The following is a 26992-nucleotide window of genomic DNA, read 5'->3' on the forward strand; positions in this document are numbered from 1 at the left end:
TTAAAAGTTAAATTTTAATTATACTTACCTTCTTTCTATAAGTGCGCCAACAAAGAGACAAACCTTTCCTTTCCAGTGTTTTTCTGGTCATTCCCAGTAATGTGTCCCGGGATATTTCCCAGGACACATTCCCGGGAATGATACTTTTACATTAGCGGCCCGACCCGGCATATTGCCGGGTCGGTGACGTCACCACTGACTCTACTGGAGGCGGTGCTTGGAGATAATCTTCTCCAAGCACCACCTCCTCCTATACAGAGAACGGGTGCCGGGTCGCCTTGACCTGGTAAACCCGTTTACACTGCACAGCTTCCCGGGATGGTCCCGGATTCAACCCAGGTCGAGACCTGGGTTGAAATCCCGGGATGCTCGTCTCGGGAAATTGAAAGTGTACCCTTTTACACTGACAAAAATCCCGGGATGATGCACGTTCACGTGCAAAATCTCGGGATAAAATTGTCAGTGTAAAAGGGGTATTAGAAGCTTTTGGGAGGCTGGAGCTGGTCTTACAAAATGCTGCAGGGACTGATGGGAAAATTCCCTCTGTCCCTGCATTTTTGATCAGATTTATGGAGTTTCTTTACATAGCGTCATTCTGAAATGACATGAAATAGCATGAAATTTTGGTCTGAATAGGGTAAAACATTAAACCACAATAGAGATCAATAGAAAGACCCCTACTGTGCGATATTCAGCGAGATGTGAATGAATGGATGAGATAATTGCATTATGTTCTCTGTTAACCCTTTTGCTGCATAGCAAACACTCGTTTCTGCACTTTTATCATGAAAATAAACTTCTTGAACAGAGTGCAAATATCTCTTCTCAGTGGCGGCTGCAGCACCGTCCAAAATTCAAATAGAAAATCCGCCCCAACTGCCACCTGAACTGCTGGCACACATCGCTGTCCGGGCTCACTGGCAGTTGGTGTTTCCCCCCTATGTGAATTTTGGATTGTGCTGCAGCCAACACTGAGAAGAGATATTTATCTGTTTGTGTTAAACAAACTTATCTCCATCTCTAGGAAATATAAATATCACATTTTCCAGCATTAATGAGATAATTATGTCTATTAAACATCCCTCAAATCTTAAGTGTCCTCCGTTGTCCTATAGAAATGTCAGGAGGTTTGGTTTATATGTAAAATAAAATAAAACGTCACAAATTATAACATTTCGGTAACGCGGGTGTAATAGCGGCTCTTCAGCGGGCTCTTGGTCACTATTAGGGAGGTGTTACCCTCGTATTGTAGTTTATATTTTTTAACCAATATCATTTAATGCACAAATCATGGAGAAACGTATTAGAGAGCGATGTGATGGAAGCACAGTTACACCCTTTACATGCCATGGCCTGGCCACTGTGACTAGTGAATTGTGATGTCATAATACATCATACAGTACTTACTACTGCTCCCATGCTACAACAGGTCATTGCCTCCCTGATCTGTCGAGCGACAACATTTTACTTGGTAAGTGAGATTTCCTTGGCTTTAGATTTATAGTACAACTGTGCAGAAACTAATAGCAGTATAATAATTATCAGAATAAACCTGTATTCAATAATAAATAGCATCAACAAAGTATCTGACATGTGATGCTGCACTGCAGGTGGGGCAGATGTCAGATAAGAGTTTATTAAACATCACCCCAAATCTTAAGTGTCCCCCGATGTTCTACAGAAATGTCACAAGGGGGTATATTTAATAAAATTAGATTTTATTTGGTTTTGTTCGATTTTAGATCAATGTTAAATATATTTTAATCAATGTTGGGCTTCCAGGGTTAAAACACACATTTGCTAGCAGATAATATTTTATATAAATTTTTAAATGTTAGTAAATGTATTTTAACCCTGTAAGCCCAACATCAATTAAAATCGTTTTAACATCGATCTAAAATCAGACAAAACCAAACAAAATCGATATTTAGTAAATATACCCCAAGGTTTGGTTTATATGTAAGATGAAAATAAAAACGGTCAGAAAGTATAACATTTTGGTAACGCGGGTGTAATAGCGGCTCTTCAGTGGTCTTTTGGTCACTATTAAGTAGAGATGAGCGGGTTCGGTTTCTTTGAATCCGAACCCGCACGAACTTCACTTTTTTTTCCACGGGTCCGAGCGACTCGGATCTTCCCGCCTTGCTCGGTTAACCCGAGCGCGCCCGAACGTCATCATGACGCTGTCGGATTCTCGCGAGGCTCGGATTCTATCGCGAGACTCGGATTCTATATAAGGAGCCGCGCGTCGCCGCCATTTTCACTCGTGCATTGAGATTGATAGGGAGAGGACGTGTCTGGCGTCCTCTCCATTAGAATAGAGATAGATAGATTAGATAGAGAGAGATTGTGCAGAGTCGCAGACAGAGTTAGTTTACCACAGTCAGTGACCAGTGCAGTTGCTAGTTAACTTTTATTTAATATAATATATCCGTTCACTTCTCTCTGCTATATCCGTTCTCTGCCTGAAAAAAAAAACGATACACAGCACAGTCAGTCACACAGTGTGACTCAGTCTGTGTGCACTCAGCTCAGCCCAGTGTGCTGCACAGTCATCAATGTATAAATTAAAAGCTTATAATTAATTGTGGGGGAGACTGGGGAGCACTGCAGGTTGTTAGCAGGAGCCAGGAGTACAATTATATTAATTAACAGTGCACACTTTTGCTGCAGGAGTGGTGACCAGTGCCTGACCACCAGTATAGTATTGTTGTATACTACTAATATCTCTTTAAATATCAACCAGTCTATATTAGCAGCAGACACAGTACAGTGCGGTAGTTCACGGCTGTGGCTACCTCTGTGTCGGCACACGGCAGGCAGTCCGTCCGACCAGAATTGTATTATTTATTATTATATACCTACCACCTAACCGTGGTTTTTTTTTCATTCTTTATACCGTCATAGTGTCATCCTAATTGTTACGAGTATACTACTATCTCTTTATCAACCAGTGTACAGTGCGGTAGTTCACGGCTGTGGCTACCTCTGTGTCGGCACACGGCAGGCAGTCCGTCCGACCAGAATTGTATTATTTATTATTATATACCTACCACCTAACCGTGGTTTTTTTTTCATTCTTTATACCGTCATAGTGTCATCCTAATTGTTACGAGTATACTACTATCTCTTTATCAACCAGTGTACAGTGCGGTAGTTCACGGCTGTGGCTACCTCTGTGTCGGCACACGGCAGGCAGTCCGTCCGACCAGAATTGTATTATTTATTATTATATACCTACCACCTAACCGTGGTTTTTTTTTCATTCTTTATACCGTCATAGTGTCATCCTAATTGTTACGAGTATACTACTATCTCTTTATCAACCAGTGTACAGTGCGGTAGTTCACGGCTGTGGCTACCTCTGTGTCGGCACACGGCAGGCAGTCCGTCCGACCAGAATTGTATTATTTATTATTATATACCTACCACCTAACCGTGGTTTTTTTTTCATTCTTTATACCGTCATAGTGTCATCCTAATTGTTACGAGTATACTACTATCTCTTTATCAACCAGTGTACAGTGCGGTAGTTCACGGCTGTGGCTACCTCTGTGTCGGCACACGGCAGGCAGTCCGTCCGACCAGAATTGTATTATTTATTATTATATACCTACCACCTAACCGTGGTTTTTTTTTCATTCTTTATACCGTCATAGTGTCATCCTAATTGTTACGAGTATACTACTATCTCTTTATCAACCAGTGTACAGTGCGGTAGTTCACGGCTGTGGCTACCTCTGTGTCGGCAGTCGGCAGGCAGTCCGTCCATCCATAATTGTATTATTATTATAATATATACCACCTAACCGTGGTTTTTTTTTCATTCTTTATACCGTCGTCATAGTGTCATACTAGTTGTTACGAGTATACTACTATCTCTTTATCAACCAGTGTACAGTGCGGTAGTTCACGGCTGTGGCTACCTCTGTGTCGGCAGTCGGCAGGCAGTCCGTCCATCCATAATTGTATTATTATTATAATATATACCACCTAACCGTGGTTTTTTTTTCATTCTTTATACCGTCGTCATAGTGTCATACTAGTTGTTACGAGTATACTACTATCTCTTTATCAACCAGTGTACAGTGCGGTAGTTCACGGCTGTGGCTACCTCTGTGTCGGCAGTCGGCAGGCAGTCCGTCCATCCATAATTGTATTATTATTATAATATATACCACCTAACCGTGGTTTTTTTTTCATTCTTTATACCGTCGTCATAGTGTCATACTAGTTGTTACGAGTATACTACTATCTCTTTATCAACCAGTGTACAGTGCGGTAGTTCACGGCTGTGGCTACCTCTGTGCCGGCAGTCGGCAGGCAGTCCGTCCATCCATAATTGTATTATTATTATAATATATACCACCTAACCGTGGTTTTTTTTTCATTCTTTATACCGTCGTCATAGTGTCATACTAGTTGTTACGAGTATACTACTATCTCTTTATCAACCAGTGTACAGTGCGGTAGTTCACGGCTGTGGCTACCTCTGTGTCGGCAGTCGGCAGGCAGTCCGTCCATCCATAATTGTATTATTATTATAATATATACCACCTAACCGTGGTTTTTTTTTCATTCTTTATACCGTCGTCATAGTGTCATACTAGTTGTTACGAGTATACTACTATCTCTTTATCAACCAGTGTACAGTGCGGTAGTTCACGGCTGTGGCTACCTCTGTGTCGGCAGTCGGCAGGCAGTCCGTCCATCCATAATTGTATTATTATTATAATATATACCACCTAACCGTGGTTTTTTTATACCACCTAACCGTGGCAGTCCGTCCATAATTGTATACTAGTATCCAATCCATCCATCTCCATTGTTTACCTGAGGTGCCTTTTAGTTCTGCCTATAAAATATGGAGAACAAAAAAGTTGAGGTTCCAAAATTAGGGAAAGATCAAGATCCACTTCCACCTCGTGCTGAAGCTGCTGCCACTAGTCATGGCCGAGACGATGAAATGCCAGCAACGTCGTCTGCCAAGGCCGATGCCCAATGTCATAGTACAGAGCATGTCAAATCCAAAACACCAAATATCAGAAAAAAAAGGACTCCAAAACCTAAAATAAAATTGTCGGAGGAGAAGCGTAAACCTGCCAATATGCCATTTACCACACGGAGTGGCAAGGAACGGCTGAGGCCCTGGCCTATGTTCATGGCTAGTGGTTCAGCTTCACATGAGGATGGAAGCACTCAGCCTCTCGCTAGAAAACTGAAAAGACTCAAGCTGGCAAAAGCACCGCAAAGAACTGTGCGTTCTTTGAAATCCCAAATCCACAAGGAGAGTCCAATTGTGTCGTTTGCGATGCCTGACCTTCCCAACACTGGACGTGAAGAGCATGCGCCTTCCACTATTTGCATGCCCCCTGCAAGTGCTGGAAGGAGCACCCGCAGTCCAGTTCCTGATAGTCAGATTGAAGATGTCAGTGTTGAAGTACACCAGGATGAGGAGGATATGGGTGTTGCTGGCGCTGGGGAGGAAATTGACCAGGAGGATTCTGATGGTGAGGTGGTTTGTTTAAGTCAGGCACCCGGGGAGACACCTGTTGTCCGTGGGAGGAATATGGCCGTTGACATGCCAGGTGAAAATACCAAAAAAATCAGCTCTTCGGTGTGGAGGTATTTCACCAGAAATGCGGACAACAGGTGTCAAGCCGTGTGTTCCCTTTGTCAAGCTGTAATAAGTAGGGGTAAGGACGTTAACCACCTCGGAACATCCTCCCTTATACGTCACCTGCAGCGCATTCATAATAAGTCAGTGACAAGTTCAAAAACTTTGGGTGACAGCGGAAGCAGTCCACTGACCAGTAAATCCCTTCCTCTTGTAACCAAGCTCACGCAAACCACCCCACCAACTCCCTCAGTGTCAATTTCCTCCTTCCCCAGGAATGCCAATAGTCCTGCAGGCCATGTCACTGGCAAGTCTGACGAGTCCTCTCCTGCCTGGGATTCCTCCGATGCATCCTTGCGTGTAACGCCTACTGCTGCTGGCGCTGCTGTTGTTGCCGCTGGGAGTCGATGGTCATCCCAGAGGGGAAGTCGTAAGCCCACTTGTACTACTTCCAGTAAGCAATTGACTGTTCAACAGTCCTTTGCGAGGAAGATGAAATATCACAGCAGTCATCCTACTGCAAAGCGGATAACTGAGTCCTTGACAACTATGTTGGTGTTAGACGTGCGTCCGGTATCCGCCGTTAGTTCACAGGGAACTAGACAATTTATTGAGGCAGTGTGCCCCCGTTACCAAATACCATCTAGGTTCCACTTCTCTAGGCAGGCGATACCGAGAATGTACACGGACGTCAGAAAAAGACTCACCAGTCTCCTAAAAAATGCAGTTGTACCCAATGTCCACTTAACCACGGACATGTGGACAAGTGGAGCAGGGCAGGGTCAGGACTATATGACTGTGACAGCCCACTGGGTAGATGTATGGACTCCCGCCGCAAGAACAGCAGCGGCGGCACCAGTAGCAGCATCTCGCAAACGCCAACTCTTTCCTAGGCAGGCTACGCTTTGTATCACCGCTTTCCAGAATACGCACACAGCTGAAAACCTCTTACGGCAACTGAGGAAGATCATCGCGGAATGGCTTACCCCAATTGGACTCTCCTGTGGATTTGTGGCATCGGACAACGCCAGCAATATTGTGTGTGCATTAAATATGGGCAAATTCCAGCACGTCCCATGTTTTGCACATACCTTGAATTTGGTGGTGCAGAATTTTTTAAAAAACGACAGGGGCGTGCAAGAGATGCTGTCGGTGGCCAGAAAAATTGCGGGACACTTTCGGCGTACAGGCACCACGTACAGAAGACTGGAGCACCACCAAAAACTACTGAACCTGCCCTGCCATCATCTGAAGCAAGAAGTGGTAACGAGGTGGAATTCAACCCTCTATATGCTTCAGAGGTTGGAGGAGCAGCAAAAGGCCATTCAAGCCTATACAATTGAGCACGATATAGGAGATGGAATGCACCTGTCTCAAGTGCAGTGGAGAATGATTTCAACGTTGTGCAAGGTTCTGATGCCCTTTGAACTTGCCACACGTGAAGTCAGTTCAGACACTGCCAGCCTGAGTCAGGTCATTCCCCTCATCAGGCTTTTGCAGAAGAAGCTGGAGGCATTGAAGAAGGAGCTAACACGGAGCGATTCCGCTAGGCATGTGGGACTTGTGGATGCAGCCCTTAATTCGCTTAACAAGGATTCACGGGTGGTCAATCTGTTGAAATCAGAGCACTACATTTTGGCCACCGTGCTCGATCCTAGATTTAAAGCCTACCTTGGATCTCTCTTTCCGGCAGACACAGGTCTGCTGGGGTTGAAAGACCTGCTGGTGACAAAATTGTCAAGTCAAGCGGAACGCGACCTGTCAACATCTCCTCCTTCACATTCTCCCGCAACTGGGGGTGCGAGGAAAAGGCTCAGAATTCCGAGCCCACCCGCTGGCGGTGATGCAGGGCAGTCTGGAGCGACTGCTGATGCTGACATCTGGTCCGGACTGAAGGACCTGCCAACGATTACGGACATGTCGTCTACTGTCACTGCATATGATTCTCTCAACATTGATAGAATGGTGGAGGATTATATGAGTGACCGCATCCAAGTAGGCACGTCACACAGTCCGTACTTATACTGGCAGGAAAAAGAGGCAATTTGGAGGCCCTTGCACAAACTGGCTTTATTCTACCTAAGTTGCCCTCCCACAAGTGTGTACTCCGAAAGAGTGTTTAGTGCCGCCGCTCACCTTGTCAGCAATCGGCGTACGAGGTTACATCCAGAAAATGTGGAGAAGATGATGTTCATTAAAATGAATTATAATCAATTCCTCCGCGGAGACATTGACCAGCAGCAATTGCCTCCACAAAGTACACAGGGAGCTGAGATGGTGGATTCCAGTGGGGACGAATTGATAATCTGTGAGGAGGGGGATGTACACGGTGATATATCGGAGGGTGAAGATGAGGTGGACATCTTGCCTCTGTAGAGCCAGTTTGTGCAAGGAGAGATTAATTGCTTCTTTTTTGGGGGGGGTCCAAACCAACCCGTCATATCAGTCACAGTCGTGTGGCAGACCCTGTCACTGAAATGATGGGTTGGTTAAAGTGTGCATGTCCTGTTTTGTTTATACAACATAAGGGTGGGTGGGAGGGCCCAAGGATAATTCCATCTTGCACCTCTTTTTTCTTTTCTTTTTCTTTGCATCATGTGCTGATTGGGGAGGGTTTTTTGGAAGGGACATCCTGCGTGACACTGCAGTGCCACTCCTAGATGGGCCCGGTGTTTGTGTCGGCCACTAGGGTCGCTAATCTTACTCACACAGCTACCTCATTGCGCCTCTTTTTTTCTTTGCGTCATGTGCTGTTTGGGGAGGGTTTTTTGGAAGGGACATCCTGCGTGACACTGCAGTGCCACTCCTAGATGGGCCCGGTGTTTGTGTCGGCCACTAGGGTCGCTAATCTTACTCACACAGTCAGCTACCTCATTGCGCCTCTTTTTTTCTTTGCGTCATGTGCTGTTTGGGGAGGGTTTTTTGGAAGGGCCATCCTGCGTGACACTGCAGTGCCACTCCTAGATGGGCCCGGTGTTTGTGTCGGCCACTAGGGTCGCTAATCTTACTCACACAGCTACCTCATTGCGCCTCTTTTTTTCTTTGCGTCATGTGCTGTTTGGGGAGGGTTTTTTGGAAGGGCCATCCTGCGTGACACTGCAGTGCCACTCCTAGATGGGCCCGGTGTTTGTGTCGGCCACTAGGGTCGCTAATCTTACTCACACAGCTACCTCATTGCGCCTCTTTTTTTCTTTGCGTCATGTGCTGTTTGGGGAGGGTTTTTTGGAAGGGACATCCTGCGTGACACTGCAGTGCCACTCCTAGATGGGCCCGGTGTTTGTGTCGGCCACTAGGGTCGCTTATCTTACTCACACAGCGACCTCGGTGCAAATTTTAGGACTAAAAATAATATTGTGAGGTGTGAGGTATTCAGAATAGACTGAAAATGAGTGTAAATTATGGTTTTTGAGGTTAATAATACTTTGGGATCAAAATGACCCCCAAATTCTATGATTTAAGCTGTTTTTTAGTGTTTTTGGAAAAAAACACCCGAATCCAAAACACACCCGAATCCGACAAAAATAATTCGGTGAGGTTTTGCCAAAACGCGTTCGAACCCAAAACACGGCCGCGGAACCGAACCCAAAACCAAAACACAAAACCCGAAAAATTTCAGGCGCTCATCTCTACTATTAAGGCGGCTTTACCCTTGTATTATAGTTTATTTTTTGAACCAGTATCATTTAACGCACAAATCATGGAAAAACGTATTAGAGAGCAATGTCACAGAAACACACTTACATCCTTTACATGCCATGGCCTGACCACTGTGATGTCATAATTCATCATTGCATTGTGATCTCATAATTCATCCAGCTTACAACTGCTCTCGGGCTGCCTCTCTGAGCTATCTCTGACCTATCTTGTCAGTGACATTTCCTTGGCTTTATATTTATACTAGTACATCTATGCAGAAATGAATAACAGTATAATAATTATCAGAATAATACTGTAGCAGCAACAAAGTATATGTCAGGCCTGAGGCTGACATATGATGCTGCACTGCAGGTGGAAGGGAGAAGTAAAATAAGCGTTACATGTGCGAGGGGCGTGTCCAAACTCAAATCTAAATTACAGTGTAATAAAGCTGTCCAACATTTGTGAGCTACATGCAAAAGAAGCCAGTATTTACCCTGCAGGCAAAAAAAATCTAGTGTACTTGCCCACTTACATGGCAGCATAGTCTGTCCAGGTGCAGTTACTGGATCTTTGCTTAAAGCTGGGTACTCACTGACAGATTTTTTTTATGTTGGCCTATCAATCAACCAATTTTTGGGGACATTGTAGGCACTAATATCTGAGCTACACACTAACAGATTTCTTTTTAAAGAAACCATATCACACCGCATTTGCATATGTCTGCCCGCAAGGAGGATGACATAGTGACAGGAAAACATAGGAAATATGGGCAGATTATTGAGATTACACACAGACTGCTCGATATCAGGAGATTGTGGCCAAGATTTTTGGTTTGGGGCAACAGATTGCAAAATTGATCGCTCATGTGTACGTGGGAGAGGTTTTCCAGAATTATCGGCAAAATGCTGAAACGCTCTTTCATACACACTATAAAAAATATTTGCCTGAGAACCTGATTATTGGTAAATCGGCCCAATAATTGTATAGTGTGTACCTAGCTTGTCTGTCACCTCAGAATCAGGCCCAAAATACAAAGTAAGCACTTTAGACAATTCCATACAGGTTCTCAAATTACCACCTAGATCATAATTGCACATCGCCTGTCCTTGTTACTGTGGTACATTTCTCCATCAGATTTATTAGTATGTATATATATTATACAGATTACTCATTTTTTAATATTTGCACTCAACAGCTCTAAGAATGTCATCGATCATCGATTTTGTTTTGGGATGCGCGATGCGCGCGGATGAAGGACTCACCGGTAAGTAAAGTAGATAAAGCTGTGAAATTATGTGAATTCTCTTGTTGATTACAATTAATACACCTTTGGGGAATTATGCAGTCAGGATACTGAATACAAGGGCAGAACTACCATAGGCTATGGGGGTGCAGCTCACACCTGAGGTGACCTATCTTCCCTGTTATAGTTCCTGTGCTGTATAGATTATGTATCATTTGGTGGTATATAAGAGATCTTATAAACAGTTGCTATGGGGCCTACACATATCTAGTGACGCCCCTGTCTAATAGTGTATAGTGGTTGCTCCCAAAAGCTCTGCACCTAATCAAATGCCTCGTCTTGGGACTGATGTGTATTAAACTACGCTTGTATGCACCCGGCAGCTGCAGGTACATGTAACACTAATCACTTCACATAGTCATATCAATTCCTAATCATGCACTTGGGAATAATAAGTAATGTGTTCAGCCATGGAGCCCCACACCGGCCCTAAATTGTGAAGCCATGATCAGTGTAGCAGTGGGAGAGTATCTGCATTGGGAGATCGGTCAGTTACAGACCTGGAGCCCCACGCCGGCCATAAGTTGTGCAGCCATGATCAGTGTAGCAGTGGGAGAGTATCTGCATTGGGAGATCGGCCATAAGTTGTACAGCCATGATCAGTGTAGCAGTGGGAGAGTATCTGCATTGGGAGATCGGCCATAAGTTGTACAGCCATGCTCAGTGTAGCAGTGGGAGAGTATCTGCATTGGGAGATCGGCCATAAGTTGTACAGCCATGATCAGTGTAGCAGTGGGAGAGTATCTGCATTGGGAGATCGGCCATAAGTTGTACAGCCATGCTCAGTGTAGCAGTGGGAGAGTATCTGCATTGGGAGATCGGCCATAAGTTGTACAGCCATGATCAGTGTAGCAGTGGGAGAGTATCTGCATTGGGAGATCGGCCATAAGTTGTACAGCCATGCTCAGTGTAGCAGTGGGAGAGTATCTGCATTGGGAGATCGGCCATAAGTTGTGCAGCCATGATCAGTGTAGCAGTGGGAGAGTATCTGCATTGGGAGATCGGCCATAAGTTGTACAGCCATGATCAGTGTAGCAGTGGGAGAGTATCTGCATTGGGAGATCGGTCAGTTACAGACCTGGAGCCCCACGCCGGCCATAAGTTGTGCAGCCATGATCAGTGTAGCAGTGGGAGAGTATCTGCATTGGAAGATCGGCCATAAGTTGTACAGCCATGATCAGTGTAGCAGTGGGAGAGTATCTGCATTGGGAGATCGGCCATAAGTTGTACAGCCATGATCAGTGTAGCAGTGGGATAGTATCTGCATTGGGAGATCGGCCATAAGTTGTACAGCCATGATCAGTGTTGCAGTGGGAGAGTATCTGCATTGAAAGATGGGTCAGTCATAGCCTTGTATAAGGCACTTGCGCTCAGGCATTGTGGGTCTTATACTGAGGCCAGCACTTATATTACAGTTACAGAGAACTCCACATAGCTGTTATATGCTAAACACTGTTTCCCACTAAGGGGCAGATTCAATTAGCAGGCTGTAATATTTTGTTTAACGCGCAATGAATTAATGCACATATTGCAGGGAAATGTCACTTAGCTCGTCTGTGGAGCTCACACTTAACTCATAATTCCATGGTACATAGATTTTTTTGTATCATTTTTGCCAATTTCTAAAATGTGTTGAAAACCCCTGTAACTCCCACCTGCTAGCCTAAAAACACTGGTCCTTTCAATACAACACCCATATACATGTCCAGCATCAGTTATCCCATTATTCTTGCAGAATATCTTCCCAAAAATGACAACATGATTGGCCAAATTAAGCTAATTAAAACTTCTAAGTGTCTAATCATTCATGACTGGGAGTGCTCCAGGGGTCCTGAACCAAGACCTGATATTTTTATCTTAAAATAGGGATTTCCCAAACTTTCCAAACTTGCTCAGGGGCTATGAAGAGAAGGGCACCTTAAATCCTATGAAGAGTAAACGTGGGTAAATGTGCGCATCTAATTAGTTAGCAAAAAAATTTGTGCCCACCCATTTTAAGTTGAATTCAGCGGCTATTATAAACATTGTACAAGTCACATTGCCCATCAATGAGCAGCTGCAGAATCCAAGACACTGACTGTTGTTTTACATTTTCTTTACAGCTATTGAAAGAAATATCTTGTCCTTTGTGGATGTGTTAGAGACAATAAGGGTGAGTGAATAAAACATCTATATGTCAGTCTAGGGAATGTGAGGGAGACTGAGCCATATGGCTCTGGCATACAGCAGTTGGGCAGTACGTATGGCGCTGTGGTTAGCATTACTGCCTCACAGCACTGAAGTCGTGGGTCAGTACCCACCATGGCCCTGAGTTTGTATATTCTACCCGTGCTTGTGTGAGTTTCCTCCGGGTACTCCAGTTTCCTCCCACAATCTGGTAAATTGGCTCCCATCAATATTAACCCTAGTGTGTGCATATACATGTATTTAGGGCAGGCTAGATGGGCCAAGTGGTTCTAATTGTCTATCAAAATTCTCTATGTGGGACCGAGGTAATCTGCAGCTGGGAATAAAGCTGAGTACACACCTATACAATCATCGCCCTGTTCTCCCGATATCAGGTGAACAGCCGTTGATTGTATAGGTGTGTACTCTGTATGGATGTAGGAGTGTTAGACAATAAATGGCTCATAGCGCTCCTGCAACAGCTAGGACCAGGAGGTCACATCTTATGTGCTGCACATGCGACCTCCCAAACCCCAAAGAGGAGCTACTACCCCCCAACCGCCGCCTCACAGGAGGTCATAGGGGTCACAGCTGAGTACACACAGAGCTTGCCTGATTGGGAACGGTTTACTCGATCAGCCTAAGGGTCGCGTAGGTGTGTACCCATCTTTAGCGGCCACTGTGTCTAATATACTAGTGTATATAATGACAATAGTGTTTGGATTCCCGTTACATCAGCCACCACTGACACCCCCACCTCTGCTTACCCTAGTCTGCTTATGGCTATCTGCAACCTTTATGGCCATCTTGTTATCTTCTGAACGATATTGAATAAACCTGTAACATTTGTACCCCTTTTCCACTAGCGCAAAAAACACAGGTAAATGCACGGGGGCGCGCATTTACCCATGTTTTTTTGCTAGTGGAAAAGGGTCAACCCGGATCAAGTGATCTGGGAATCCTACCCGGGTAGCTTACCGGGTTGAACACGAGTTCAACTCGGTAAGCTGTGCAGTGTAAACGGAAGCCGTGTCGATGCGACACGGCTCCCGTTCATAGTCTATGGAAGGGCAGCGCTGGGAGATCATGTGATCTCCCAGCACTGCACCCTGCCACGTCGCCAGCAGCGGCACCAACCCGGCAATATGCCGGGTTGGTGAGTGCAGTGGGAAAGGGGGCTGAGCACGGGTTGCAGCCGAGTAGCACCCGTGTTAGGCTCCCGGCTGCGACCCGTGCTTAAGGGGTGGAAAAGGGGTAGTAGTAACTAGCTTGTATTGGTGATTACTCTCTATAATCCTCCTAAAATGTATTGTATTTTCTTCCCTGTACCACAGAGATCTCGTAAACCACCAAAACAGAAAAGACAATCAAATAAGTAAGTGACTTTCAAAACTGCCAATAAAACTATTGTCCACTCACTCATCCTTTCCCATCTCAACTACTGCAACCATCTCCTTACAGGCCTCCCTCACTCATATATTGCTTCCCTTCAATCCATACTTAACGCTGCAGCAAGACTTGTCTCGCCGATCCACATCTGCCTCCCCTGCCTAACGCTGGCTCTCCTTCACTTACAGAATACTCCTCCATCTCTCACCCTCACATACAAGGCCCCCTCCAACTGCACTGCTCAGCTCCCTATATCTCCAACCTCATCCTCATACATACTCCCTCCCGCCTTTTCTCAGCTATGGTAACCACAGCGTTTTCCCATTCTCTTTCCCTCATAATGTTCATATCTATGGTTGTCTACACTGCTTGTGTTGTGTACATGAGTCCCTGTACCTTTGTCACTTACAAGGTTTTTCTTCTCTTTAAAGGAACAAGATGAAACACCACCGCCAGGGAGATTAGTGTGGGTGTGACCGCGCTGGTGTGGGTGACAACATCAACTGCTGCCTAATCCTAGTCAGTGGGGGGTTGCAGTTACACTGAGGTCCATGGTGAGGTCAGCTGTGATCACGCGGTAATCCTCTAGGAGAGGCCGGCAGACTGGAGGAAGTGTAGGTACTTACCCTAGGTGTAGCTGTGGGGAGCAACCTAGAAAAACAGGTACTCCCCACAGCTACACCCAGGGTAAGTACCTACACTTCCTCCAGTCTGCCCCACTTATTCCATCTCCTAGTAAGCCAACAGAGGATTACCGCGTGATCACAGCTGACCTCACCATGGACCTCAGACACCAAATTCACCTTATACCCCCCACTGACTCGCATGGATAATAACATCTAAGGCAGCAGTTCTACCCACACCAGCACATACAGGTCACACCCATGGGGGGGATTTACTACCTACCCCCCCCCCTTCCAACCCAGAGCATTCAAAAAAATAAAAAACAACAACTGCTCTTTAAATCAATGAGTACTGTAAGTCTTTTGTTGAAATGTATTTTGCACATTCAGAGAGTACATACAGACTTCAGGTATATAATGTTATCTTGGTGTGCTGTAGCCGGTTATTGGGATGAAAGTGTAAATGACTGGTTAGGCATCAGCTTAGAGCAGGTGTGTGTAAGAGGGGAAGCATTTGTGCGAACATTGGAAATGTGAAATTAGAAGCATTGTAGTGTCTTTCATTACTATTTCTCAATGAGATAACGTATATACAGTGCATCCGGAAAGTATTAACAGCACTTCACTTTTTCTACATTTTGTTAAGTTACAGCCTTATTCCAAAATGGAATAAATTCATTTTTTCCCCTCAAAATTCTACACACAATACCCCATAATGACAATGTGAAAAGGTTTTTTTTGAGATTTTTACTAATTTATAAAAAAAAAAAAAAAAAAAAAGGATTTTAAATACCTACCGGTGAATCATTTTCTCGTAGTCTATAAGGGATTTTGGGGATAGATTAGTACGACGGGGTATAGACGGGTCCAAAGGAGCCAGTGCTCTTTAAATTTCTTCAACAGGGTGTGCTAGCTCCTCCCCTCTATGCCTCCTCCTACAGGTCAGTTATAGGTAAAACAGTGCCCGAAAGAGAATGACATACTTGAGAGAAGGAACACAACAAGAAGAAGTGTGGTGAGATTTCCACACCAGCACACCAACATATAACCTAGCCAGAAACGCACAGCAACATTAATAGCAACAGCTGAACAGGAAACACAGAACAGAGAACCTGCAGAAAGTCACCGCACAGAGGTGGGCACCCAATATCCCTTATAGACTACGACAAAAGGATTTACCGGTATGTATTTAAAATCCTATTTTCTCTAGCATCCATAAGGGATATTGGGGACAGATTAGTACGATGGGGATGCCCCAAAGCTTCCAGAATGGGTGGGAATGTGCAAAGACATCTGCAGCACCGCCTGCCCAAACTGGGTATCCTCTTTGGCCAGGGTATCAAACTTGTAGAACTTCACAAAGGTGTTCTTCCCTGACCAGGTAGCAGCTCGGCATAGCTGTAGGGCCGAGAATCTATGGGCAGTCACCCAGGAATAGCCCACTGATCTGGTAGAGTGGGCCTTCAGAGACTGTGGAACAGGTAAGGCTGCCGACGCATAGGCCTGTTGGATAGTAAACCTAATCCAATGAGCAATGGACTGCTTTGAAGCAGGGCAACACTTTTTCCGCACCTCATACAGCATGAACAAGGAATCTGTCTTTCTGATCCGAGCCATCCTCTTGACATAGACTTTCAAGGCTTGCACTGCATCCAGTGCCTCCGGAGGAGCAGAAGTGTCAGAACTGGACGGAATCACAATAGGTTGATTCAAGTGAAACGTGGAGACCACCTTCGGCAGGAACTGCTGTCTAGTCCTGAGCTCCGCTCTGTTCTTGTAAAAGACCAAGTCCGGACTTTTGCACGACAAGGACCCCAATTTTGAGACATGCCTAGCAGAAGCCAGGGCCAGTAACATCACTGTTTTCCATGTGAGGTATTTATCTTCTACCGTCGTCAGAGGTTCAAACCAGGAGGACTGTACAAAGCGTAACACTACATCCAGATCCTAAGGTGCCATATGAACGAATGGAGGTTGTATGTGAAGCACCCCTTACAAGAAGGTCTGAACTTCCAGCAAGAGAGCCAACTTCTACTGGAAGAAGATGGAAAGAGCTGAAATCTGGACTTTAATGGATCCCAGACGTGAGCCTTTATCCACTCCAGCCTGCAGGAAACATAGGAACCTACCCAAGTGGAATTCCACAGAGGGATATATGCATTCCTCGCACCAGGAGACATATCTCTGCCAGATATGATGATAGTGTTTTGACGTCACAGGTTTTCTGGCTTGCACCATAGTGGCAATGACCTTTTTGGAAAGCCCTTTGTGATCTAGAATGTTCCGGTCAACTTCCATACCATCAAACGAAGCCACCGTAAGTCCGGGTAGATGAACGGTCCTTATTGAAGAAGCTCCCTTCTTAGTGGTAGAGGCCAAGGGTCCTCTATGGACATGTCCAGAAGAGCTGCGTACCACGCTCTTCTGGGCCAATCCGGGGCAATCAAGATTGCTCCCACTCTTTGATGCCTGATCCACTTGAGCACCCTTGGGATCAATGGAATCGGAGGAAACAGATAGACCAGCTGGTAAGGCCAAGGCGATGTTAACGCTCGCCTGAGGGTCCCTGTTTCGTGAGTAATAGCAGCAAAGCTTCTTGTTGAGGCGAGAGGCCATCAAGTCGATCTGTGGGCATCCCCACCTGTCGATGATCTGTTGAAACACCTGAGGGTGTAGTCCCCACTCCCCCGGGTGGAGGTCGTGGCGACTTAGGAAGTCCGCTTCCCAGTTGTCCACTCCCGGAATGAAGATCCTGGAGAGTGGTCTTGCATTTCCTTCTGCCCAGAGGAGTAGTCTTGACACTTCTTGCATGAAGGCCCTGCTTTTTGTCCCTCCTTGTCAATTGATGTACGCTACGGCCGAGGTATGGAATTAAGTTGACCTCCTGGACCCTGAGCTGAAACACCATTTCCGTCATCACCATCATGAACACACCCGGAGCTGTAGACAAGATGAAGGGTAACGCTTGAAACTGGTAGTGATCGTTCAGTAGGGTGAACCGCAGATAGGCCTGATGAGGAGGCCAAATTGGAATATGGAGGTAAGCATCCTTGATATCTAGGGACACTAGGAATTCTTGTTGTTCCAGTCCTGCGATCACTGCTCTCAAAGATTCCTTCTTGAATTTGAAAACCTTCAGGTAAGGATTCAAGGACTTCAGATTCAGAATGGGTCTCACAGACCTGTCTGGTTTTAGTACTACGAACAGACAGGAGTAGTAACCTTGTCCTCATTGTTGTAGGGGTACTGGAACAATGACCTGGGACTGGACCAACTTGTTGATGACCAGTAGCAGCGTACCTCACATATTTTCCAAAGCTGGTACGCTTGATTTGAAAAATCATTGGGGAGGAGCACTGTCGAACTACAGCTTGTAACCCTGAGAGATAAGGTCCCTAACCCAAGCATCTTGGCAGGAACCATCCCAGATGTGTCTGTAGTGACGTAACCGAGCTACCACTATGAGATCCCCTCGGGTTGGGTGGGCACAGTCATGCTGAAGTCTTTACAGAAGCAGAACTGGTGCTCTGATCCTGAGACCCGGCAATGGCTGGTTTCTTAGGCTTACCTCTGGTGCCTCTAGCTGCATTGGAGGCCCCCCTGGCCCTAGATCAAAATGTAGAGGACCGAAAGGACTGAGTAGATGGTCCCGGGTAGACATGTCTAGCAGGTGGAGCTCCCGAAGGGAGAAACATGGATTTCCCAGCAGCAGCTTTGGAGATCCATGCGTCCAATTCACCTCCAAAGAGCCATTCACCTGTAAAGCCATTCATCTTTAGATTGTAAGCTCTCACGAGCAGGGCCCTCTTCCCTCATGTGCTTATCCTTTGTCTTACTTTAATAATCTTACACTGTACCACATCCAGCAATCTTCTGCCACCTGATACTTATTCCAGTGTCATCTGCTGATGTAACTATGTTTATTTACCCTGTACTTGTCCTATACTGTCATCAACTGTAAGTTGCTGTTTTCCTATTTGATTATTTATGTACTCTGTAATTGGGAGCTGCGGAACCCTTGTGGCGCCATATAAATAAAGGATAATAATAATAATAATAATAATAATAAAGGGAAGAGATTCCACATTACGTTTGGAGTCAGCATCAGCAATCCACTGACACAACCATATGGCTCTGCGCATTAATATTGCCAATCTCTTTAAGGTGAGTCACAGAGGACTCTTGCCATGTCCTGAATGTGTTTATGAAAGTTACAGTAGTAACTAAGGCCATATCACCCGAAAGACCTTCCTGAATTTAAGAAGCCCAGGAATGAATTGCATGTGTCATCCAGCCACCAGCAATGACCTACAGCAGTGTAGATAGATTTTAGAGTGGCCTCAATTTTCCTATCTGCCGAGTTGTTTACCATAAAGGAGCCTGGAGCAGGAAGTACCGCCTTTTTAGAAAGGTGAGAGACTGAGATGTCTACCGCTGGAGATTCCTCCCAGAATTTTCTGCCTTCAGGGGCAAAGGGGAATGTATGCAGAAACCCTTTGGACACCTGATATTTATCTGTATTTTCCAGGCTATTTTAAATAAATTATCCAATTCCTTGGAATCAGGAAATGTGACTGTCAGTTTGTCTTTGTGGGAGGAAATATTGCTGAGTATTAGCATCCTCCAGGGGGAGCTTTAACACATCCCGAATAGCCAATATGAGGGGTTCAATACATTGGGTAGGGGTGGAATCCCTTATGGGGTCCACATCATCGCCATCATCCTGTATATCATCATCAGTATCTGATAGGAGTGCAGGTAGACACGTTTTTGTGCACCTGTAGCAGACAGGGGGGGTGTTTAGCAGTTAGACTTGCCACTGTTTGTTGCAGTTCCTGAGTTTTATTTGCATTTGTGGTGAGCTCAGATGACATATCAGACATCATAGTTTTAATAGCCCCCAAACAGGAGTGCTCTGGACTCTCCCCCACATTGTTATCAGCATTCTGAGATGACTGACTACACTGCTCACATAACATTGAGCCAGATGAACTAGGGGAGAATCTAGCATTACAAACACTGCATAACTTCTGTTTTACCATATTGAATAAGCAAAACAGGTTCAGTACACATACAACACAGCCTGAAATACAATACAAGCCTGCCCTATTGCATGTGAGAGGAGACACAGGAGAGAGAATACCAGCGCACCCAACACTGTACAGCCCAAGTTAGGCTTTCAGCGTTTTATATATGTAAACAACAGTGAGACTGTATTGTGAAAAATCCCTCAGAGGGATGTTACTTGTGCACACTATAGCGGCTCTCCCCCTCTACACCCGGTACCAGTGATCCAGGGACTGTTATGGAGGAGCTCTTGAGGCTGCTGCTGCTGCTATGCAGAGGAAGGCGCCAAAATGCAGCTGAGCCCGCTCTCATGTAGTTCCACCTCCCACCATGGCGCCGGAGCTACTGTTTTATATTTATACTGGCCATTTCACCCTATGTTTGTAGCCACACATAAATGTTTGGTACAATGTATTTTAGCCAGTCTCACGCAGGGCTACAGCGGGATCCATACGCCTCACCCATGCTTCAGCCACACAGTGAACTGGAGGACCCCCCTAGTGGGGTCGCCGGCGAGTACTCACCACCAATGATCACCTTCAGGCACCGTTAGGGGTGTGCGGCATGCTGCGGCTGTGACAGCCAAGGCGCCATGCCCCGCTGAACAAACAGCCCCTCAGGGGGGGAAGCAGCTGTGCACCTCAAGAGGCCGGTGACCATCCCCCACTTACTCCCACAGTGCAGGTATGCTGTTGCCCAAACAGCATACCGAAAGAAGGAGAGAAAGAATGTCTCTTTGCTGTGCGCCAACAAAGAGACATTCTATCTCTCCTTCTTTCTGTATAACATTATTTGTCTCTGGTAGCACCCCCGAGCATCCAGCAATAAGTGGATGATCCTCTGACGGATATAAGATGGGGTTTCCTTTCAAGTAAATACTAATAACTAGAGATGTGCACCGGAAATTTTTCGGGTTTTGTGTTTTGGTTTTGGATTCGGTTTCGCAGCCGTGTTTTGGATTCGGACGCATTTTGGCAAAAACTCCCTTAAAATTTTTTGTCAGATTCGGGTGTGTTTTGGATTCGGGTGTTTTTTTTTTTTTTCAAAAACCCCTCAAAAACAGCTTAAATCTTAGAATTTTGGGGTAATTTTTATCCTATAGTATTATTAACCTCAATAACCATAATTTCCACTCATTTCCAGTCTATTCTGAACACCTCACACCTTACAATATTATTTTTAGTCCTAAAATTTGCCCCGAGGTCGCTGGATGACTAAGCTAAGCGACCCAAGTGGGCGGCACAAACACCTGGCCCATCTAGGAGTGGCACTGCAGTGTCAGACAGGATGGCACTTAAAAAAATTGGCCCCAAACATCACATGATGCAAAGATAAAAAAAATAAAAAAAAGAGGTGCAAGATGGAATTGTCCTTGGGCCCTCCCTCCCACCCTTATGTTGTATAAACAGGACATGCACACTTTAACAAACCCATCATTTCAGCGACAGGGTCTGCCACACGACTGTGGCTGAAATGACTGGTTGGTTTGGGCCCCTACCAAAAAAAAAAGCAATTAATCTCTCCTTGCACAAACTGGCTCTACAGAGGCAAGATGTCCACCTCATCATCATCCTCCGATTCCTCACCCCTTTCACTGTGTACATCCCCCTCCTCACAGAGTATTAATTCGTCCCCACTGGAATCCACCATCACAGGTCCCTGTGTACTTTCTGGAGGCAATTGCTGGTAAATGTCTCCACGGAGGAATTGATTATAATTCATTTTTATGAACATCATCTTCTCCACATTCTGTGGAAGTAACCTCGTACACCGATCGCTGAAAAGGTGAGCGGCTGCACTAAACACTCTTTCGGAGTACACACTGGAGGGGGGGGGCAACTTAGGTAAAATAAAGCCAGTTTGTGCAAGGGCCTCCAAATTACCTCTTTTTCCTGCCAGTATACGTACAGACTGTCTGACGTGCCTTCTTGGATGCGGTCACTCATATAATCCTCCACCATTCTTTCAATGGTGACAGAATCATATGCAGTGACAGTAGACGACATGTCAGTAATCGTTGGCAGGTCCTTCAGTCCGGACCAGATGTCAGTTTTCGCTCCTGACTGCCCTGCATCACCGCCAGCGGGTGGTTTTGGAAATCTGATCTTTTTCCTGGCAGCGAAAATGAAGGAGGAGCTGTTGGCGGGTCACGTTCCGCTTGACTTGACAAGTGTCTCACCAGCAGGTCTTTGAACATCTGCAGACTTGTGTCTGCCGGAAAGAGAGATACAACGTAGGCTTTAAACCTAGGATCGAGCACCAAAATGTAGTGCTCTGATTTCAACAGATTGACCACCCGTGAATCCTGGTTAAGCGAATTAAGGGCTCCATCCACAAGTCCCACATGCCTAGCGGAATCGCTCCGTTTTAGCTCCTCCTTCAATCTCTCCAGCTGCTTCTGCAAAAGCCTGATGAGGCTGGCAGTGTTTGAACTGACTTCACGTGTGGCAAGTTCAAAGGGTTGCAGAACCTTGCACAATGCTGAAATCATTCTCTACTGCGTTTGAGTCAGGTGCATTCCCCCTCCTTTGCCTATATCGTAGGCAGATGTATAGGCTTGAATGGCCTTTTGCTGCTCCTCCATCCTCTGAAGCATATAGAGGGTTGAATTCCACCTCGTTACCACCTCTTGCTTCAGCTGATGGCGGGGCAGGTTCAGGAGTGTTTGCTGCAGGGACGTGCAGTCAGGGGAGGCAGGGGAGGCAGTGCCTCCCCTGTCATTAATGATTAAGATAATACAAAGAAGATGCATATGACACATATTCTGTGTCATATGTATCCTCTTAATATTATTCTTAATCATTGCTCCCCTCCTTATGTGTTTGGGAGGCACCGATCGTGGTGCCTCCCGTTGTCTCTGGGGAAAGGTATGGGAGCGGGGGGCGGGCACGGGCGGGGACTAGCCATGGGCAGTAAAAGCCTATTGAAAATATATGGGAAAGCAGCACCATTAGAGGTGCCTCTTTCATACAGGGACGTGCTTTCAACCTATGAAAGCATGTCCCTGTCAGTGAGGCCACAGTGATTGGCCAGGGGATCCGTCACTGGATTCGCTGTCAATCACTGTGTGGGCGACGCTGGCGGAGGAGGTGCGGGCGGCTGGATGCGGTGGTGGTGCGGGCGGCGGGATGCGGCGGTGGTGCGGGCGGCGGGATGCGGCGGTGGTGCGGGCGGCGGTGAAGCGGGCGGCGGGTTGCGGCGGCGGTGCGGGCGGCGGAGGTTTACCTTTAGCCTGCAGAGTTTGGCAGCGGAGCGGTACCAGTTTCAAAAATGGCGCCTCAGCGTCATTTTTGAAATTCAAGATGGCCGCCGCGAGCCAATCTCGGCTCGCCGCGTCATCACCCCGCCCCCTCCGGCTGACTTATATAAGTCAGCGCGAGGCAGAGGAGCGTCAGTCCGACGGCGGAGGAGGAGCTGTGAAGAGCTCCTGAAGAAAGAAGACGCCGGAAGTCCTGGATGGGCGGCGGCTATGCAAAAGAGCTTAGCAGCCGCCGCCCACCAGGTGAAGACGCTGGAAGCCCTGGGGAGGTGGCGCCCCCCCAGGTAAAGACGCAGGAAGCCCTGGGAAGGCGGCGGCCACGCAAAAGAGCTTAAAGGCCGCCGCCCCCAGGTGAAGATCCAGTTTAATAATAAGTTTATTTTTAAGACCGTGTGGTGTTTTATTTTAATATTTTCTTTACAGGTGGACTACAGGTGCCAGCGGGCCCTTTATGTCTGGGCATGCTGGCACTTGTGGTTCTCCAAGTACCAGCATGCTGGGACAGGCTTGCTGGGACCTGTAGGCCACCTGTAAAGAACAATATTACTATTCTTTGCAGGTGGACTGCAGGTGCCAGCGGGCCCTTTATGTCCGGGCATGCTGGCACTTGTGGTTCTCCAAGTGCCAGCATGCTGGGGCAGGCTTGCTGGGACCTGTAGGCCACCTGTAAAGAACAATATTAACACACAATGAACCCCGCACCCACCGCCACCAGGGGTGCGGGGCATAGCTTTGGTTATTGCTCGTGAGGGGGGACCCCATTTTTATTTTTGGGGGTTCCCACTTTCCGAGGAATTCCAACCCTGGGCTGACTGGCTGGGGGGATGATTAATGTTATGGCAGGGGGACCCCACACTGAGTGTCTCCCCTGCTATGGCATTACTCCCCCTGGCTGGTTCTGCCTAGTGCTGGTTTTATTGATGTATCGGGCGACCACACTTTTTTTTTTCTCGGGGGGGGGGGGGGGGTTGTGCTTGTTAGCTGCCAGTGCCTCCCAAACCAGTAACCTCACCGCACGTCACTGATTTCAACTCACATGTACTGTCAAGGGGCCTAATTCAGACATGGTCGCACGCAGGCTATTTTTTGCACTGCTGTGACCAGGTAGTCGCCGCCTACAGGGGGAGGGGGTTAGGGCTTTGCAGGGGTGCAATGGTCTGTGCAGTGAGCTGCACAAACAAAAGTTTGTGCAGTTTCTGTACAGCCTGGGACTTACTCAGATGCAGCAATGATCGTTGCCGGCAGTGACATCAGGAACCCTCCTCTGCAACGGCTGGGCACGCCTGTGTTTTTCACAACACTCCAATAAAACGGTGAGTTGCCACCCAGGAACGCCTTCTGCCTGTCAATATTCTTGCGATCGCCCCTGCGGTTGCTTTCGTCATTGAAGCAGTAGCTCTCCAGCGACCCCCGTCGCCGGGTAGCAATGCACCTGTGCATTGCAGGTCACACGCATGCGCAGTTCAGATCCGTTCGCACGGCTGCGAGAAAATGCAGCATGCGAGTGGGTCTGAATGAGGCCCAATGTCCATGTACAGTGGATTTGATAAGTTTTGGGACATATGGTTTTAATATCTTGCACCAGTACTTTAGCCCTCTGCAGATGCATATACAGTAGTGATGAGCGGGTTCGGATCCCGCCCGAACTTCACCTTTTTTTTTCACGGGTCCGAGCAACTCGGATCCTCCCGCCTTGCTCGGTTAACCCGAGCGCGCCCGAACGTCATCATCCCGCGGTCGGATTCTCGCGAGATTTGTATTCTATATAAGGAGCCGCGCGTCGCCGACATTTTTCACTCGTGCATTGGAGATGATCGTGAGAGAACGTGGCTGGCGTCCTCTCAGTTTCTATGTTCAGTGTGCTGCAAACTGTGCTGCAAATATCTGTGCTCAGTGTGCTGCAAATATCTGTGCTCAGTGTGCTGCAAGTGCAAATACCTACGTTCTCTGCCTGAAAAACGCTCCATATCTGACTGTGCTCAGTGTGCTGCAAATATCTGTGCTCAGTGTGCTGCAAATATCTGTGCTCAGTGTGCTAATTGCTTTATTGTGGGGACTGGGGACCAGCAGTATTATATAGTAGGAGGACAGTGCAGAGTTTTGCTGACCAGTGACCACCAGTATTATACGTTCTCTGCCTGAAAAACGCTCCATATCTGTGCTGCATTGTAGTATATTAGTACGAGGACAGTGCAGAATTTTGCTGACCACCAGTATAACTATATATATAGCAGTACGGTACAGTAGTCCACTGCTCTACCTACCTCTGTGTCGTCAAGTATACTATCCATCCATACCTGTGGTGCATTTCAGTTTTGCACAGTTTGCTGACCACCAGTATATACTATATAGCAGTATGGTACAGAAGGCCACTGCTCTACCTACCTCTGTGTCTTCAAGTATACTATCCATCCATACCTGTGGTGCATTTCAGTTATGCACAGTTTGCTGACCACCAGTATATACTATACAGCAGTACGATCCAGAAGGCCACTGCTCTACCTACCTCTGTGTCGTCAAGTATACTATCCATCCATACCTGTGGTGCATTTCAGTTTTGCACAGTTTGCTGACCACCAGTATATACTATATAACAGTACGGTACAGTAGGCCACTGCTCTACCTACCTCTGCGTCGTCAAGTATACTATCCATCCATACCTGTGGTGCATTTCAATTTTGCACAGTTTGCTGACCACCAGTATATACTATATAGCAGTACGGTACAGTAGGCCACTGCTCTACCTACCTCTGTGTCGTCAAGTATACTATCCATCCATACCTGTGGTGCATTTCAGTTTTGCACAGTTAGCTGACCACCAATATATACTATATAGCAGTACGGTACAGAAGGCCACTGCTCTACCTACCTCTGTGTCGTCAAGTATACTATCCATCCATACCTGTGGTGCATTTCAGTTGTGCGCAGTATATATAGTAGTAGGCCATTGCTATTGATATATTACTGGCATATAATTCCACACATTAAAAAATGCAGAACAAAAATGTGGAGGGTAAAATAGGGAAAGATCAAGATCCACTTCCACCTCGTGCTGAAGCTGCTGCCACTAGTAATGGCCGAGACGATGAAATGCCATCAACGTCGTCTGCCAAGGCCGATGCCCAATGTCATAGTAGAGAGCATGTAAAATCCCAAAAAATAAAGCTCAGTAAAATGACCAAAAAATCTAAATCAAAATCGTCTGAGGAGAAGCGTAAACTTGCCAATGTGCCATTTACGACACGGAGTGGCAAGGAACGGCTGAGGCCCTGGCCTATGTTCAAGGCTAGTGGTTCAGCTTCAGATGAGGATGGAAGCACTCATCCTCCTGCTAGAAAACTTAAAAGAGTTAAGATGGCAAAAGCACAGTAAAGAACTGTGCGTTCTTCTAAATCACAAATCCCCAAGGAGAGTCCAATTGTGTCGGTTGCGATGCCTGACCTTCCAAACACTGGACGGGAAGAGGTTGCGCCTTCCACCATTTGCACGCCCCCTGCAAGTGCTGGAAGGGGCACCCGCAGTCCAGTTCCTGATAGTCAAATTGAAGATGTCACTGTTGAAGTACACCAGGATGAGGATATCGGTGTTGCTGGCGCTGGGGAGGAAATTGACAAGGAGGATTCTGATGGTGAGGTGGTTTGTTTAAGTCAGGCACCCGGGGAGACACCTGTTGTCTGTGGGACGAATATGGCCATTGACATGCCTGGTCAAAATACAAAAAAAATCACCTCTTCGGTGTGGAATTATTTCAACAGAAATGCGGACAACTGGAGTCAAGCCGTGTGTTGCTTTTGTCAAGCTGTAATAAGTAGGGGTAAGGACGTTAACCACCTAGGAACATCCTCCCTTATACGTCACCTGGACCGCATTCATCAGAAGTCAGTGACAAGTTCAAAAACTTTGGATGACAGCGGAAGCAGTCCACTGAC

At 46.5% G+C, this 26992-nt stretch overlaps 1 protein-coding gene and 1 long non-coding RNA gene across 4 annotated transcripts in view; one reads left to right on the forward strand and one right to left on the reverse strand.

Annotated features, from left to right (window-relative positions):
- THSD4 (thrombospondin type 1 domain containing 4) overlaps window positions 1–26992 on the reverse strand; it is a 1279073-nt gene that overhangs the window by 1064146 nt on the left and 187935 nt on the right. The window lies entirely within an intron of this gene.
- On the forward strand, window positions 1385–14728 carry LOC134935217 (uncharacterized). The gene is made up of 5 exons (XR_010179990.1): window positions 1385–1471; window positions 10452–10520; window positions 12662–12711; window positions 14060–14100; window positions 14546–14728. It is a non-coding gene; the product is annotated as an uncharacterized LOC134935217 (long non-coding RNA).

Source organism: Pseudophryne corroboree, chromosome 6, assembly GCF_028390025.1.
Source record: "Pseudophryne corroboree isolate aPseCor3 chromosome 6, aPseCor3.hap2, whole genome shotgun sequence".
Lineage (NCBI taxonomy): Eukaryota > Metazoa > Chordata > Amphibia > Anura > Myobatrachidae > Pseudophryne > Pseudophryne corroboree.